Consider the following 17,351-nt stretch of genomic DNA (forward strand, 5'->3'; position numbering starts at 1 on the left):
GTGAGCGATTTAGAGCAGATGGCATTTAACTATTAGTCTTTCTTGTATTTTGTTTCAATCAAAGCATATGTGACCGACCGGCTCCAAACCGGTCTTATGTAGAAACATTTGGGACCTGTTTTTTTTACATTGGACAAAAGTTGAGATTCAGAGCTACAAAATGCTATATCATACACTACAGTTGAGGAACAATGGGAAAGTAATTTTGGTTACTTTCAGCACAGTTGCAGTCACTAACGCTCTAGATAACATAACAGCCTAACCAGCTTTGCTATTTTAAATGGCCATTGAATGTTTTGGTACTACTATTGGAGAGCCTTCTACAATCATTCAGCATCGTTCACACCCTCTTAAGCTTTAGCACCGCCCAGCTCCTTAAGGTTTGAGCCGAGCGTTCTGTACGAACAGAAGTCAAGCACCCAAGCTAACTTGCTAGCTACTTCCAGACACAAAATGACAGAACAGCTCACAGAACATTACTCGCCCTAGCAAAGCTGGTTAGGCTGTTATGTTATCTAGAGCGTTGGTGACTGCAACTGTGCTGTCAGATTGTCAGTTCGTAAATTCAAAACGTGTCACTTTCGGAAAGTTCAACGCGCACTCCGGACACTGGCCGATGATTGATCTAAACGTTCTGGCCTCAAAACGGCAGTAATAAAACAAAGACATTAAAAAAAAAAGAAGTCTACATGGAAATCTCAGTATATCACAAACATATTATTGTTTGTGAATGTTATTATTAATATTATTGATATTCTGTCTCTATATCTGTCTGTAGGAGTACAGGTCCGTCAATTAGGGATTCAGTTCAGTTTGTGGTTCAGTGCATTGTTCCTTGGTGTTTCGCTGGAGAGTTCTGAGTCCCCCCTCTCTCTGTTTCCACACCCAAGCTTACTAGCCAAGATTGGCTAGCTTGCTAACTACTTCCAGACACATAATGAGAGAACACCCCAATCTGACCATTACTTGCCCTAGCAGAGCTGGCTATGTTGTTTTGATGTTATCCAGAGCGTTGGTGACTAACATTGCTGCAAATATCCCAAGCAGGGCTACAGCAACTTCCAGAGAGGATCAGGCTCCTTGGGCTTTTCAGTGGCCACTCTGGTTTTGGGGTCTTTGGCAGAATGGTGTCGCTTTAACCAAGTGGTCACATATCGTTCTGGGTTCCACTGCGCGAGAGGGGGTACGTGGAGTTTTATGAACATCAATGCAGACGCAGTGAATTTGGATAATTGATACAGCTGGTGTGAGAAAGTTCATCTGTTTAAACCCCGTCACACTCCGCCGAGCTGCATATTTTTCTCTTTTTATTGGCCAAAATGGTCAAGCCTGACGGGCCTCCGCAGTACACACACGTAGCCTACAGTTCGTCATAAGTCTCGCCTCTGTTAGAGAAAAGACACTGCCACTTACCTACCTTTAGGCTGCTATACACATTTATTTTGTCTGCCATTCATCATGGGATTTTATTGGCAATTAAATATAATTTATTTAGAATTTATCAAAATTAATTTTCCAAAAATAGTTTTACCAGCTCCGAAAAAAGTGAGGGAGCACCTTTAGCCCACGCTCCGGCAGCACTACACCCCTGGACACTAGGAACCCTGCATGCCAGACCAGATCAGTGCCCCTGATTGGTTAGTGGGAATAGCACGGTTTCTGGAGTATGGTCATGAAAAATGTCCAGCTAAGATACAAAGTTTATGACCCCTTGACTATAGGCCCTGGTGGGGTGGGTGGGGCAGTGGACTGAGATGGACAGCACCACAGGAAGGGGAATTCAAGGCTTTCTTTCTGATTAGTTTTATTTGAACCGTGTTGGTGTTATTTTAACCATGTTTTGCATTTCTCTGAAGGCACTATTTCTTTAAAACTTCACTGATTGGATTTTAAATCCAAACACCATTGTCAATCAATAAATGATTGGCTTAGCAACTCACAGCTATTTACAGCGCATTCAGAAAGTATTCAGACCCCTTCTCTTTTTTTCTACATTTTGTTACATTAGCCTTATTCTAAAATGGATTGAATTGTTGTTTTTTCCTCACCAATCTGCACATAATACCCCATAATGACAAAGCAAAAACAGATTTTTATACATTTGCTGAAATATCACATTTATATAAGTATTCAGACCATTTGCTATGAGACTCGAAATTGAGCTCAGGTGCATCCTGTTTCCACAGTAGCCTTCATCATTCTTAATTGGAAGAATTTGGAACCACCAAGACCCTTCCTAGAGCTGTCCGCCCGGCCAAACTGAGCAATCGGGGGAGAAGGGCCCCGATCAGGGAGGTGACCAAGAACACGATGGTCAATCTGAAAGAGCTCCAGAGTTCTGCAGTGGAGATGGGAGAACCTTCCAGAAGGACAACCATCTATGCAGCACTCCACCAATCAGGCCTTTATGATAGTGGCCAGACGGAAGTCACTCCTCAGTAAAAGGCACATGACAGCCTGCTTGGAGTTTACCAAAGGCCCCTAAAGGAATCTCAGCCCATGAGAAACAATATTCTCTGGTCTGATGAAACCATGATTGAACTCTTTAGCCTGAATGCCAAGCGTCACATCTGGAGGATGGCACCATCCCTACGGTGAGGCATGGTGGTGGCAGCATCATGCTGTCGGGATGTTTTTCAGCAGCAGGGATGGGAGACTAGTCAGGATCGAGGCAAAGATGAATGGAACAAAGTACAGCGAGATCCTTGATGAAAACCTACTCCAGAGCGCTCAGGACCTGACTGGGGAAGGTTCTCCTTCCAACAGGACAACGACACTAAGCACACAGCCAAGATAACGCAGGAGTGGCTTTGGGACAAGTCTCTGAGTGGCCCAGCCAGAGCCTGGACTTGAACCCGATCCAACGCTCCCCATCCAACCTGACAGAGCTTGGGAGGATCTGCAGAGAATGGGAGAAACTCCCCAAATACAGGGGTGCCAAGCTCGTAGCGTCATACCCAAGAAGACTCGGCTGTAATCGCTGTCAAAGGTGCTTCAACAAAGTACTGAGTAAAGGGTCTGAATACTTAGGTAAATGTGATATATAAATTTGCAAACAAGTCTAAAAACCTGTTTTTGCATTGTCATTATTGGGTATTGTGTGTAGATTGATGAGGGGAAAAAAACAATTCAATCCATTTTTGAATAAGGCTGTAAAATAACAAAATGTGGAAAAAGTCATGGCGTCTGAATACTTTCCGAATGCACTATAAGCGGGTTTGAGTTAGTCTATACTGTAACTTCACATTAATCTATATATTTCCCCCCTTTAACCTTCAACAATGAATTTACACCTCAAACTAAATGTTATCTACAGAGAGAAGCAGCAGTTATGTGGATGTGAACTTTGGTCTAGTTAAACGTTTTTACAGCTCCTGTCCTGGTCTCCACTCCTTGAGGCATGAGGCAGTGGGAGAGCAGGGGACGATAAGGGGCAATTCAGTACATATTACTGAATACTTTAAAGGGCTTTTTTCTACGAAGAACCCATTTATCAGGGTTAGTTATCGGAATCTTTGCTTTAATCCTCTAAAGGTTCTTCCTTGAACTCTCTATGAAGGGTGCAAAGCCTTATTTGCATATTTACCCGTGTGCCTTTCGAGTGATCTCGGTGGGATTGTGGTTAGAGTGTCCGCCCTGAGATTTCCATCCTTGACTGAGTCATACCAAAGACAGTAAAAATGGGATCCTCTGCTTGGCACTTAGCTATAGATAGATTGGGGGGGTAAGGCCCTGTGCCAAGGGGGTGTATTTGTACATCACGCTACAGAAACAGGAGATAGGCTCCTGCTCGTATGAGCTGTTCCGGGCTCGCATAAGCCAAGGGTACTTACTTACCTTTGAGTGAATTGTAGAGTTACTGTGTTTGTTGGTGACAGAGACATGGTTGTTGCATTCAATGGCCTTCACCAAGTGAGAACCTAAATGTATTGTCATTAAACTCCTTATGACAATACATTACATATATCATAATGCCTTACTTTGACGGCCTAGTTTTACACAAACACACTGGTCAAAACTTCTGGTTTGCAGGCCACATCAGGCATGCAAGTCACATTATGCTCACTTGCAAGTGATGTTTTTTCCCCTATTGGAATTCCAGCCTGAGTGAGGATACCCAACAATTGGAACGTTTAACCCCCACACAACCTGCAGTTGAAATAACTGCCACGGTAGGGAAGATTTATAAATGAGACTACTTAAACCATCTAAACTGGAACAACCATCTCAGTAACAGGGTGCAATAAATTCAACTACTAACAGATAGGATTAGTTTAGAAACATGTATGTTATTGTTTGTTTGAGAAGCATAAGATGAATCCATCAATGTAGCTGTCAAGCACAGATATTGAAAAACTACTCAAAATCAACCTGCAATAGATCATGCTCAGAAATATGATAAGGATGGGTGTGTTTGAGTATTTCTAAGTGTGTTACACTACACAGTGTTACACTACACTACACACACTACACAGTGTAACAATGACCCAATCACACTCAACTCTGGGTATTAACACCAACACTGGGGTTATTTTACACCACTTAGTTAATTTAACTCCTGAATCAACTCTAGAAATGTTACACTGAAAAATCATCACTAGGTAACACTTGCCAATTTGCTGTGTACAAATACTCTATTATTCCCATATTAGTACAGTTAAAAACACTCACATTTCTTTAAAAAAAAACTCAGCAAAAAAAGAAAGGTCCCTTTTTTAGGACCCTGTCTTCCAAAGATAATTCGTAAAAATCCAAATAACTTCACAGAGCTTCATTGTAAAGGGTTTAAACACTGTTTCCCATGCTTGTTCAATGAACCATAAACAATTAATGAACATGCACCTGTGGAACGGTCGTTAAGACACTAACAGCTTACAGACAGTAGGCAATTAAGGTCACAGTTATGAAAACTTAGGACACTAAAGAGGCCTTTCTACCGACTCTGAAAAACACCAAAAGAAAGATGCCCAGGGTCCCTGCTCATCTGCGTGAACGTGCCTTACACGGAACCCAAACCGGCTGCGCGCGTGCGCCATCATGCATAAATGTATTTTGTCCCCCCACACCAAACGTGATCATGACACGCAGGTCAAAATATCAAAAACTCTGAACCAATTATATTAATTTGGGGACAGGTCGAAAAGCATTAAACATTTATAGCAATTTAGCTAGCTTGCACTTGCTAGATAATTTTTCCTATTTAGCTAGCTTGCTGTTGCTAGCTAATTTGTCCTGGGATATAAACATTGAGTTGTTATTTTACCTGAAATGCACAAGGTCCTCTACTCCACCAATTAATCCACACATAAAACAGCCAACCAAATCATTTCTAGTCATCTCTCATCCTTACAGGCTTTTTCTTCTCTTGACTTTATATTGCGATAGGCAACTTTCATAAATTAGGTGCATTACCGCCACTGACCTCATTCATCTTCAGTCACCCATGTGGGTATAACCAATGAGGAGATGGCAAGTGGGTACCTGCTTCTATAAACCAATGAGGAGATGGGAGAGGCAGGACTTGCAGCGCGAACTGCGTCAGAAATAGAACTGACTTCTATTTTAGCCCATGGCAAAGCAGACGCTCGCGAGCAGTGTGGGTGCAATAACTGAATAATATAGATTTCTAAATGTATTTTTCAGCGCTCACGCATGCGACGCGAGCGGTGTAGTCAGCCTTTTAGGCATGCTGCAAGGAGGCATGAGGACTGCAGATGTGGCCAGGGCAACAAACTGTAATGTCCGTTCTGATCGCACCGTAGTGGCACACCACGTTTAACAACACCTGCACAGGATTGGTACAGCCGAACATCACACCTGCGTGACAGGTACAGGATGGCAACAACATCAATCCCTCCATCAGTGCTCAGACTGTCCGCAATAGGCTGAGAGAGGCTGGACTGAGGGCTTGTAGGTCTGTTGTAAGGCAAGTCCACACCAGACATCACCGCCAACAACGTCGCCCATGGGCACAAACCCACCGTCGCTGGACCAGACAGGACTGGCAAAAAGTACTCTTCACTGATGAGTTGCGGGTTTTGTATCACCATGGGTGATGGTCGGAGTCACGTTTATCGTCGAAGGAATGAGCGTTACACCAAGGCCTGTACTCTGGAGCGGGATCGATTTGGAGGTGGAGGTCCGCCATGGTCTGGGGCAGTGTGTCACAGCATCATCGGACTGAGCTTGTTGTCATTGCAGGCAATCTTAATGCTGTGCGTTACAGGGAAGACATCCTCCTCCCTCATGTGGTTACCTTCCTGCAGGCTCATCCTGACATGACCCTCCAGCATGACAATGCCACCAGCCATACTGCTTGTTCTGTGCGTGATTTCCTGCAAGACAGGAATGTCAGTGTTCTGCCAGGGCCAGCAAAGAGCCCGGATCTCAATCCAATCGAGCACGTCTGGGACATGTTGGATCGGAGGGTGAGGGCTAGGACCATTCCCCCCAGAAATGTCCGGGAACTTACAGGTGCCTTGGTGGAAGAGTGGGGTAACATCTCACAGCAAGATCTGGTGCAGTGAACAATAACACTGTACACTGTAAGGAGATGAGATGCACTGCTGTACTTAATGCAGCTGGTGGCCACACCAGATACTGACTGTTACTTTTGATCCCCCTTTGTTCAGGGACACATTATTCCATTTCTGTTAGTCACATGTCTGTGGAACTTGTTCAATTTGTCTCAGTTGTAGAATCTTGTTATGCTCATACAAATATTTACACACGTTAAGTTTGCTGAAAATAAACACAGTTGACAGTGAGAGGACGTTTCTTTTTTTGCTGAGTTTACAATTACTCAAACTCTTGATGTTAAAGTTTAAACGCTGAGGTAAACACTAATGCTCAGGCACTATTTAAAAGAAAGATTCAGAAGGGCCGTATAACCCGTAACCTACATACATACATGGATAGGAGTATACTGCCAAGACAGAGAGGGGAAATAAAGAGAGTGCGAGAGAGAGAGAAACCCACTGGGCACATGCTGGTTGAATAAATGTTTCCATGTCATTTCAATGAATTGACATTGAATCAACTTGGAATAGACATTGAATTGACTTCTGTGCCCAGTGGGAAGAGAGGGACAGGGAGGGTCTAGGGTAACAAATGTTGGTATGAGCCAAAGAGAACGGAACATGGCAGAGAGCCAAAACACATATTTCCTGGAAATCCTAACGATCGCTGTAAAGCTGCTCAACTCCCAGTATATGAGTTGTTCCACGAAGAGTGCCTTTAATTTACACTCAATTTAACAGCTGGATCACGTAACTCTACGCTTTAACTGAACCATGTTAAAAATGATAATATTAGTGTTACCCTGTTACCCATACATAGAAAGGCTAGACATTTTTTTACAATGTTTTTGTTGCCCCTCCCTTTTGCACACAACAAGCATCCATTCCCCCTGTCACAAGGGAAGGTATGGCTAATTTAAAATGTTACTTTAATTGTCACCCATTATAGTAATTTTTCTTAATTTAACCTTTGGAGATGGAAAAACATTTGTTATGAAGTTGAGCATGTGCTCTTTATGACAATGTAAAAAGTTTAATATACTTTCAAATAAATAAATGTACAAAATTATACCACCCATATATGAGTGAATCAATCAGGAGGACACAGAAGGGTATAAACATAAAATAATACACTATATTGCAAATACCTGTGACCAATGCCACGTTCAAGTGCTAGTCGGAACTAGGAAACGGACATTTCTGACTTGCTAACGTGCTGTAGAAAGATGATCCTGAGTTTCCCACTCGGGAGGTATCAGAATCATGAGGGATCCTGAGTGGCTCAGTGGTCTAAGGCACTTCATCACAGTGCTAGAGGCGTCACTACCGACCCGGATTCGATCCCGTGCTGTATCATAACCGGCCGTGAATGGGAGTCCCATAGGGCGGCACACAATTGGCCCAGCGTCATCCGGGTTAGGCCGTTATTGTAAATAAGAATTTGTTCTTAAACCTTTTCTCAATAGGGGGTGCTGTTGGGACTTTGTAATATTTACGTTCCCAAATTAAACTGCCTCGTACTCAATTCTTGCTCGTACAATATGCATATTATTATTACTATTGGATAGAAAACACTCTCTAGTTTCTAAAACCGTTTGAATTATTTCTCTGAGTGAAACAGAACTCATTCTGCAGCACATTTCCTGTCAGGGAGTGAGATTTCAGAAATCGAGGTCCCTGTTCTGAGGTCAGTTTATAAGTCCCCATGTAAGCCATCGGGCTACATGCACTGCATATGCCTTCCTCTAGATGTCAGTAAGCGGGGAGAATTTGAATGGAGTGGATTGCGCAATCTGGGCCACTATAAAGGATCATGAAACGGAAGTACCGTTCTTTTCAACGGGGCATCTGGCGCAAGGGGACATCACAATGGCGTCCTGCAAAAGCTTTCGTTTTAGCAGTTCTATATCTCCGGTCATGTTTTTATTCGTTATAGGTGTTAAAGACATCATAAAGTAGTTAATTTAAATTGACTTATAGCAGTTTATATCAGTTTATTGCGATTTTCTGGGATTTCTTTGTGACGCGCTTTCACGAGTTGGACACCTCTCCAGTGGGTGGCTATCGTTAGCTGCTATTTCTACAGGAAAAGAGGACATCTTTCAACCAAAAGACGATTGTTCTGGAGAAAGGACACCTTGCCCAAGATTCTGATGGAAGCTTGGCAAATAGTAAGCAATCTTTATGTTGTTAATTCGTATTTATGTTGACAAATGTCAAATAATAATTCCGCCATGAATTTCGGTGCGATCTCGCTTTAGCGCACGCTGTATGCTGAAGTAACGTTAATTTTAAAAATGTAACACAGCGATTGCATTAAGAACTAATTTGTCTTTCATTTGCTGTCCAACTTGTATTTTTTAGTCAAGTTTATGAATAGTTTTCGATTAGAATAGGTGCCTCTCCAAGATGGCGCCGGACAGATTGCTTGAAGTTTTGGCCACTAATCACATTGTATAACCACGATTTGTGCCGCTAAATATGCACATTTTCGAACAAACTCTATATGCATTGTGTAATATGATGTTATAGGACTGTCATCTGAAGAATTCTGAGAAGGTTAGTGAAAAAATGTATATATTTTGGTGGTTTATACGTTATCGCTATTTTTGGCTTGAATCAATGCTGTTGTGATGTTTGCTATTGTGGTAAGCTAATATAACGCTATATTGTGTTTTCGCTGTAAAACACTTAGAAAATCTGAAATATTGGCTGGATTCACAAGATCTGTGTCTTTCATTTGCTGTACGCTGTGTATTTTTAAGAAATGTTTTATGATCAGTAATTAGGTAATACACGATGGTCTCTGTAGTTATTCTAGTTGCTTTGGTGAGAGTTGTGATGGTAGCTGCAATGGTAAACTATGATTTATACCTGAAATATGCAAATTTTTCTAACAAAACATATGCTATACAATAAATATGTTATCAGACTGTCATCTGAGGAAGTTGTTTCTTGGTTAGTGGCTATTTATATCTTTATTTGGTCGAAATTGTGATAGCTACCTATGCAGGAAAAAAATGGTGGACAAAAAAAGTTGTGTCTTTTGCTATCGTAGTTAGCTAATAGATTTACATATTGTGTCTTCCCTGTAAAACATTTTAAAAATCAGAAATGATGGCTGGATTCACAAGATGTGTATCTTTCATCTTTCATCTGGTGTCTTGGACTTGTGATTTAATTATATTTAGATGCTACTATTTACTTGTGACGCTATGCTAGTCAGCTTTTTTACTGGTGGGGGTGCTCCTGGACCCGGGATTGGGAGGAAGTACTTAACTGACTTGCCTAGTTAAATAAAAATGTAATTAAAAAAATAGACCAAAAGGAAGAGCTACGCAAATAACTTATGTTAATTTTAGGAGTTGTAGCCAAACCAGTGCCTCTGATTGGTTAGTGCCACTGTTTCTGGGGGATGGTCACAAAAAATGTCCAACTAGGAGCAAAAGTTTATGCCCCCTTGACTATAGGCCCGGAATCGGGGGATGGGGAGTAGTGAGATGGTGATGAGAGAATGTAAACCCTATTTTAACCCTGCAGGAGTGGCTATGTTTACTGAAAAATAGTAATTTGCATGTCTCTGAAGGTACTGTTTCTTTAGAACTTAACTAATAGACTTTTCAATCCATACACCATTGTCAATCAATGATTCACTATTTAAGAGTGCTTGAGTCGATCAGAAGAACACAGAAAGGTATAAATAGAAAATTATACAAGTAATCAAAAATACCTGACTTCAAACTGAACAATAAGAAACTCTAGAAACACAGTATCTGCCTCTTCAGTGAATAAGGAACACAGAGATCCATGAACATGCTTTATCAGTCTTTGAAGTAATCAGTGTCTCTGGAAGATTTGCAATATACTGTAAATACCGTGCTTTTGTTTTCCCCGAAAATTTAAAAGGGAGAGTTGCTCACCCATTGCTCTGGTTAGATTTTTTTTCTCATAAAAAACATGAAACATGCAGCCGGTTCCAGTTTAATGTACGCTTGTGGGATCTGGTGGATTCGCGAGGCTATGAGACGTCATCGATTAACACACAAAAAAAACTTTTCAAACAGTAAACATTGATGAGGAAGTTGTGCTTACCTCCCTATTCCAGTGGACACGGGTTGCAATGAGCCCAAGCTAAAAAACCCAGAGACCTTTCTCTCTTCCACCCCTCCCCCCAAATCTTACAGCCCCTTGTCACTGAAACCAGCGCTGATTGGTTCATTTCACTAGCCGTGTGACTGTGGAACAATTATGATTGGTCAACTGTGGCTGATTAGTCAACCGAGATGAGACACAAACCCCTGATCAAACTGTTTTACATTTTCTTCATTGCTTTTTAAATGTCTAACATCTCTTTCTACACTACAGCAATGCCTTCTTCACTAAGACGTTGATTTGGTTGGATGTTGAACAGGTACAGAAAGAGGCTGGATATAGCCTACAAGAGTACCAACTAGAGGATAGAGGCTACATAAAAAAATAACTAATATTGCCGTGTATTTTTGGACATTTGTAGTATTTACTACAGTGTTTTTTTGTATGGATAATACTGTAGTATTTATTATAGTATTCTACAGTATATTACAGTTTACAACAGAATTCTATAGTAAGTACTTGTAATATTCTATAGTAAACTTTAGTATTTTTTCATGTGGGCAGTTATGAAGGATGGTTTAATTCAATTTAAGCAGGGAGTCCAATTGAGATCAAGGTCTCTTTTTCAAGAGGGCCCTGCATGATAAGATCAGCAGCAATTATACACTGCTCAAAAAAATAAAGGGAACACTTAAACAACACAATGTAACTCCAAGTCAATCACACTTCTGTGAAATCAAACTGTCCACTTAGGAAGCAACACTGATTGACAATAAATTTCACATGCTGTTGTGCAAATGGAATAGACAAAAGGTGGAAATTATAGGCAATTAGCAAGACACCCCCCAAAACAGGAGTGATTCTGCAGGTGGTGACCACAGACCACTTCTCAGTTCCTATGCTTCCTGGCTGATGTTTTGGTCACTTTTGAATGCTGGCGGTGCTCTCACTCTAGTGGTAGCATGAGACGGAGTCTACAACCCACACAAGTGGCTCAGGTAGTGCAGTTCATCCAGGATGGCACATCAATGCGAACTGTGGCAAAAAGGTTTGCTGTGTCTGTCAGCGTAGTGTCCAGAGCATGCAGGCGCTACCAGGAGACAGGCCAGTACATCAGGAGACGTGGAGGAGGCCGTAGGAGGGCAACAACCCAGCAGCAGGACCGCTACCTCCGCCTTTGTGCAAGGAGGTGCACTGCCAGCGCCCTGCAAAATGACCTCCAGCAGGCCACAAATGTGCAAATGGCCAATAATGTGACAATAGTTTGGTAAATTATTTAACGCCCTGTATGTAGACACTTATGTAGCATGTAATAACATTTAATATAAGTTGTCATGCAGGCTGTGTAATAGCAGTTGTTATCAACTGTTGCTATTAGAGCATATGACAACAGGATGAACAGTAATCTAAAAAGTCCCATAACTTGTTTTATGACATCTTATGCTGTTACTCATAACTATTAAAAACTATTTATGACAAATGTTGTAATGTGTTATATAGCTGTTATAAGGGCTTTATGAATGCATGAATAATGACACTTATAGTAAAGTGTTACTTAAAAATGTATCAACACCTACAAAGTAACTAATATGAAGTATCTGCATATTTAATGAATAAGGAACACAGAGCTCCATGAACATTTTTCAGTCTTTGATGTAATCAGTGTCTCAGGAAGATTCGCAGTATAAATAACTTGCTTTTATGTTTTTCCATTGCTCTATTTTGATCATTTTTCTTCAAAAGGACTAACACAAATAACTCTGTCAAGCATTCCAGTGGAAATGAGCCCAAGGTAAAAAAAACAGAGCTTCTTGCCTCTCCTCCACCCCTCCCCATGTCTGGAATTTTGTGATTTTAAGGGCAAGGCCCTTGATTCTGTCAACATACTCAAGGCACTTCATACTCAAGGGAATTCAATACTCTTTAAGACAAAAGCAATTTAGGTCAAAAGAGTTCATATTAACAAAGGAAATAGAGGAACTAACAGTAACAATAGATAGCAATGAAAACTGTACCATAGAGGCACAGAATAAATTAGAGGAAAAACTGGAGGAACTTATTCAAGAAAGAATAAGTGTAATATATTATAAAAAATAAAGCGAGCTGGATGGAATATTGGGAAATATGCACCAAATAATTTTTTGATCTTCAAGATTGAAATGCTACCAAAAATAATTTACTGAAACTTGTTAGAAATGACAGTCATCCATGATTCACCAAACAATATTTTGAAAGAGGAAGCAAAGTACTTTAAACATGTGTTTTCATTTCAGTCTCCTGAAAGTTAAACAAGGTTGTCCACTATCTGCATATCTATTTATTATGGCCATCGAAATATGGCCATCCAGGGCTTAAAAACAAGGGTGTCATTGTACGCTGATGATTCATGTTGTTTTCATTTAAATCCACAATTTGGATCCCGCCACAGCCTCAGAGGATCTAGATAATGTTTCTAACCTCTCTGGATTACAACCAAATGATGATAAGTGTACTATATTACATATTGGATAACTAAAAAATACAGCCTTTACATTACCATGTTGTTTACCAATAAAATTATCTTACGGTGAAGTGAACATAATCGGTATTCATATCCCGAAATAAATAAATGATCTAACTACAATACATTTTAATAAAAAGTTAGTAAAAATAGATAAGATTGTGCTACCATGGCCTCCCGGGTGGCGCAGTGGTCTAGGGCACTGCATCGCAGCGCTAGCTGTGCCACCAGAGTCTCTGGGTTCGCGCCAAGGCTCTGTCGCAGCCGGCCGCGACCGGGAGGTCCGTGGGGCAAAGCACAATTGGCCTAGCGTCGTCTGGGTTAGGGAGGGTTTGGCCAGTAGGGATATCCTTGTCTCATCGCGCTCCAGCGACTCCTGTGGCGGGCCGGGCACAGTGCGCGCTAACCAAGGGGGCCAGGTGCACAGTGTTTCCTCCGACATATTGGTGCGGCTGGCTTCCGGGTTGGAGGTGCACTGTGTTAAGAAGACCATATGCTGACACATGCACATTTGTGGCCTGCTGGAGGTCATTTTGCAGGGCGCTGGCAGTGCACCTCCTTGCACAAAGGTGGAGGTAGCGGTCCTGCTGCTGGGTTGTTGCCCTCCTACGGCCTCCTCCACGTCTCCTGATGTACTGGCCTGTCTCCTGGTAGCGCCTGCATGCTCTGGACACTACGCTGACAGACACAGCAAACCTTTTTGCCACAGTTCGCATTGATGTGCCATCCTGGATGAACTGCACTACCTGAGCCACTTGTGTGGGTTGTAGACTCCGTCTCATGCTACCACTAGAGTGAGAGCACCGCCAGCATTCAAAAGTGACCAAAACATTAGCCAGGAAGCATAGGAACTGAGAAGTGGTCTGTGGTCACCACCTGCAGAATCACTCCTGTTTTGGGTGGTGTCTTGCTAATTGCCTATAATTTCCACCTTTTGTCTATTCCATTTGCACAACAGCATGTGAAATTTATTGTCAATCAGTGTTGCTTCCTAAGTGGACAGTTTGATTTCAGAAGAGTGTGATTGACTTGGAGTTACATTGTGTTGTTTAAGTGTTCCCTTTATTTTTTTGAGCAGTGTACAACAATGTTAGACACAGATACTACAATCAAGGGAGAATAAGAAACACACATTTTTTATAAATACAAAACACAATTATAAACTAGAAAAGGACATTCACCGAAGTAAATGTGTGTGCTTTTGCGTTGTAGTCTTGAAGTAGGCTGAAACGGACCAAGAGCAGTGGCAAATCTAAATGTTGCCTTTGAAGTCTATGGAGCTTTTATGCAAATGTAATGGTCATAGTTCAAATTGTATAGATAGTGAAGGGTTGGCTGAGGACACACTTGATTGATCTTTATAAGGCCATATCAGGACATGTTCAGTATAACCTGTAATTTTCCATTCTGTATAAGCTGTATTTTTCCACTCAGATAATAAAATGGCTTGTTAGCGGGCCTTTCTCTGCTGGACACTAGCCAGGCAATGCACACTTGTTTTTAAAATTATAATTTTGTGTGGTTGCTTATGGAGCCTCTTCCAGGCACCAGCTCTTTATATCCAATGTCATTCTGTGAATATTCCCTTTGAAACTTATCAGTCTCATATTACCTAAAGTCTGTAATATTGCATGTATAAGTCATTCAAAACTACTATATAAACCCTGAGACTCAGAACAATCATTTGCCTTGGAGCCTTTGAGACATTTGGCATCAGGCCTCTGTTCGGACATTAAATACATTTTCAGAAACTTGATGACTCATTGGAATTGTCGCCTTTAACACAGAATTCTCCCCCCTAAGCCTTCAATAGTACCAAAAGCATTTTGACAAGCAATGTACATTTGGAAAGTATTCAGACCCCTTGACTTTTTCCAAATTATTTTGCGTTACAGCCTTATTCTAAAATGGATCAAATGTTTTTTTGCAGGAGTGGCTTCGGAAGAAGTCTCTGAATGTCCTTGAGTGGCCCAGCCAGAGCCCGGACTTGAACATCTCTGGAGAGACCTGAAAATAGTTGTGCAGCGACGCTCCCCATCCAACCTGACAGAGCTTGAGAGGATCTGCAGAGAAGAATGGGAAAAACTCCCCAAATACAGGTGTGCCAAGCTTGTAGCGTCATACCTAAGACTCGAGGCTGTAATCACTGCCTAATGTGCTTCAACAAAGTACTGAGTAAAGGTTCTGAATAGTTATGTGATATGTGATATCAGTTTATTTTTTAATAAATTTGCAAATTGCTTTGTCATTATGGGGTATTGTGTGTAAAACAATTAAAGCAATTTTAGAATAAGGCTGCAACGTAAAAAAATGTGGAAAAAGTCAAGGGGTCTGAATACTTTCAGAATGCACTGTATGTCGAGTCAGTCTGCACATTTAAAGTTGGTTTGGCGTGTAAAACTAGTTATGTTACAAATGTTTACCATGTTAAAGCCCCCATGCAGTCTTTCTAATTGTATTTTTAAATCACTGCATGTCCAAGACATCACTGTGGTCTATTTCATTAAAACAAATGTATTTCCCTGGACCTCTTTTTGACCTTGAAATGCTCAGTCTGTGGGCATGTTGATACAAATTGTAATATATTTACACGCACAGCCCTGAGTGGCGGAGATGATCGTCTAGACCAGGGGTAAGTAACTAGATTCAGCCATAGGCTGATTTTTGTGGGAGCGGATAGTCTGTTCCACAGCCCCGATGTCACATCTGCACTGAAACAGGTGGGCTCCAGACCCTCAGTCAGACAGCTCATGATGCTGGTCAGACCTGAGGAACCTGCCCCAATCACACACACGCTGAGACATACCGTCCATCTGCAGAGGGTGGGAGACATAGGACAACACTATAGAAGGCAGATGACAGACACTAGTTCAGTTTCCACTGAGCCTACAGAGACACAATTGCATCACCACACAGATCCGTTGTCGTTCCTCTGTCTGTACTGGCAGCTTAAACCAACAACTATCCAACTCACTCTACCAACAGAATCACACCTCAGAAAATGTAGATCATTTCATAAACCTGAATAACAATGCAAACTAATCTAAAATCAGTTGGCTGTCACCCATAGATTGTACTCAACTGGTCCAGTGAGTGGATCAAGAAACCTGTGCCTTGCCTGTATATACTACCTGTTTATTACCTGTGCTAGCTGGTGTGGAAAACTTCTAAACTCCCAGAACCCAGGTTTTTGTGTAACCCCAGTCTGTAATGTGGTCTGAGTGAGTGAGAAGGACTTTGCACCCTGTTATCTGGAACTCTGTCAGATGCAGGTCATAGTTTGGTACCCCACAGATAGCCCTTATCAGGACTCCAATTCCATTACATTGGGTCATTGGACGTCCCCTGCAGCCTTGTGAGTGAAATGTCCCGACACAAATATGCCTCTCACGCAACAGTTTTGGAAACATTTGCAACTTAACTTTTCATATGAACGAGAAAGATTCTTTCTTGCTGGAATGAAACTTAAGATACGAAGGTTTCCAAAACCGTATCGCAAGCGGATTATTGATGTTTCTAAACGTTTCGGGAATGAAGTTCACATGGAGCCAGCTGGTCCATACCTTCAGCTGAGAACCGAAAGGGAGGCTGGCTGAGCCGCTCCACAGTGTGCTTGTGTTGCTCCCCCATGTTAGATTTCAGGATGCATTCTTGGAATAACTGGATCTGTAATCTGTAGTGAGACATTCTCTCAGGTCAAACGTTCTAATTCCTTGAGGATTTGAACTTTTCCCTAAGAGGCCTGTCCTGCATACAGACTCTGACCAGCATATTAGCAGAGTAAAGAAACTTCACAAATCAGGAAGTGAACATAAAGCAGAGTAGGGGATGTCCTATAGGTCAGTGGTTCTCAAACCTCTCTTCAGAGACCCTCAGATCTTTCGCAATTTTGTTGTAACTCTGAACTAGCTCACCTAATTCAACGGCTTGATGATTAGTTGACAAGTTGAATCAGGTGTGCTAGCTTTGAAATAGATCAAATACATGGAACAGCTGGGTATCCCCAAGGAGAGGTTTGAGAACCACTGCTATAGGCTAACCCTTTTCTGACATACTTAAATAACGCAGAAGGTTGTTACTAGCCTACAGAAGTCAATTTCATCTACCTATGGGAAGAAGCTGAAACTCAAACATGATGAACTCATCTCACCAGCCACCATTTTACCTTCAACTTGTTTTGACAGAATCCTCTTGAAGGGGTGGACATGTAAGATAAAGTGTAGAATACTGACAGCAGGGAA

At 41.6% G+C, this 17,351-nt stretch overlaps 1 protein-coding gene across 2 annotated transcripts in view; it reads right to left on the reverse strand.

The window, feature by feature from the left end:
- Nucleotides 1-10,698, reverse strand: part of LOC129869683 (flavin-containing monooxygenase 5-like) — a 32,631-nt gene extending 21,933 nt beyond the window's left edge. Inside the window, exon 1 of one of the 2 annotated variants that reach the window (XM_055944335.1) lies at nt 10,611-10,698. The gene's annotated coding sequence lies outside the window, so the exon portion shown is untranslated. Of the gene's footprint in view, nt 1-10,438; nt 10,548-10,610 lie in introns of those variants that run through there. The other variant, XM_055944336.1, reaches the window with a different exon arrangement.
- Between the last annotated feature and the right edge of the window lie 6,653 nt (nt 10,699-17,351).

Source organism: Salvelinus fontinalis, chromosome 14 (assembly GCF_029448725.1).
Source record: "Salvelinus fontinalis isolate EN_2023a chromosome 14, ASM2944872v1, whole genome shotgun sequence".
NCBI lineage: Eukaryota > Metazoa > Chordata > Actinopteri > Salmoniformes > Salmonidae > Salvelinus > Salvelinus fontinalis.